The sequence below is a fragment of the Vollenhovia emeryi genome, unplaced genomic scaffold (genome assembly GCF_000949405.1).
Source record: "Vollenhovia emeryi isolate VEMERY1.0 unplaced genomic scaffold, V.emery_V1.0 DF950823.1, whole genome shotgun sequence".
NCBI classification, from domain to species: domain Eukaryota; kingdom Metazoa; phylum Arthropoda; class Insecta; order Hymenoptera; family Formicidae; genus Vollenhovia; species Vollenhovia emeryi.
The window spans coordinates 1-1,032 of record NW_011955543.1 but is presented as its reverse complement, the minus strand read 5'-3'; the positions used below and the strand labels follow the sequence as shown (position 1 = coordinate 1,032).

General features: G+C 35.2%; 1 long non-coding RNA gene across 1 annotated transcript; it reads left to right on the top strand.

The window, feature by feature from the left end:
* Nucleotides 1-248: 248 nt before the first annotated feature.
* On the top strand, nt 249-934 carry LOC105565519. Its single transcript, XR_001009200.1, has 2 exons — nt 249-484; nt 714-934. It is a non-coding gene; the product is annotated as an uncharacterized LOC105565519 (long non-coding RNA).
* Nucleotides 935-1,032: the final 98 nt, after the last annotated feature.

Genomic DNA, 1,032 nt, shown 5'->3' with positions numbered 1-1,032 from the left:
TTCTAGTGTACGTGATCACGTGATCGCCTTCAGATCACGTCCACTAGAGGAAGACAGATAGCCAAATAAATTCATGTTGTCCTTTTCCCTCAGGAGGATGCCCCCACCTAGGGTTCCACTGCCTCATAAGCAGTCTATCTTTTATATGTCTATGGCCACAGTATAACCATGAGTATGGGCCAGTGAACTCTATATCATACTGGAATGAGTGATCTATAGTTCTGGCTGTTGCCGAGAGAGAGGTGCGTTTGGGTGAATCCTTGTCTCTTTCTATCGATGTAAAACCTTACCAAAAACATCGACTCTGTGACGTCATGCACGTGCAGGCGGTGACCGGTGTAAACGGTGCAGGCTACAGAATTCACTGCCGGCTACACGACTAAACTAAAGAGCAAAATTATAGAAAGACAAAAATGGTTCATTATTGTGTAATAAAAAATTGTAAATCTGTATAGACTCAAACAACTGCTTTAACTTTTCATCGGTATATGTATACAAATGAATTAATTAGTATATTTAAGTTCAGTTTCACAAACTGCTAATTGGAGGTTAACCGGTTCTCTGTTTTAGATATAATAATATAAGATAAAGATAGACCAGTGAACTCTATAATGAGTTCACTGAGATAGACAGTTAGTTAACCTCCAGTCAGCAGTTAATTTGTGAAACTGAGCCTAAATCATATTTTGCCTAATAAAAAATTAAATTTTTAGATTTCCACCCGCAACCAGTGCAAGCTTTCAGATCTGGTTAGATTATATTCCAAAATATTTAATGAAAGAATATCAAAACTATACATCGATCTGTATATGCAGTAAGCATTTTGTAGAATCTGATTATCGGTCCTCAAGTTCAAGCCATCAACTTAAGAAGGATGCATTCCCTACAATATTTGAAGAAAATCCTACATCTACAATTGAACATTTTGTTTTGGTAAGAATAAGAAAAATTGTTATTTAAAGAAATTATTTTAAAAACTTTATGTGTTTTTATCACAATTTTAATTCCATCAATATTAATCACGCAAAAGCT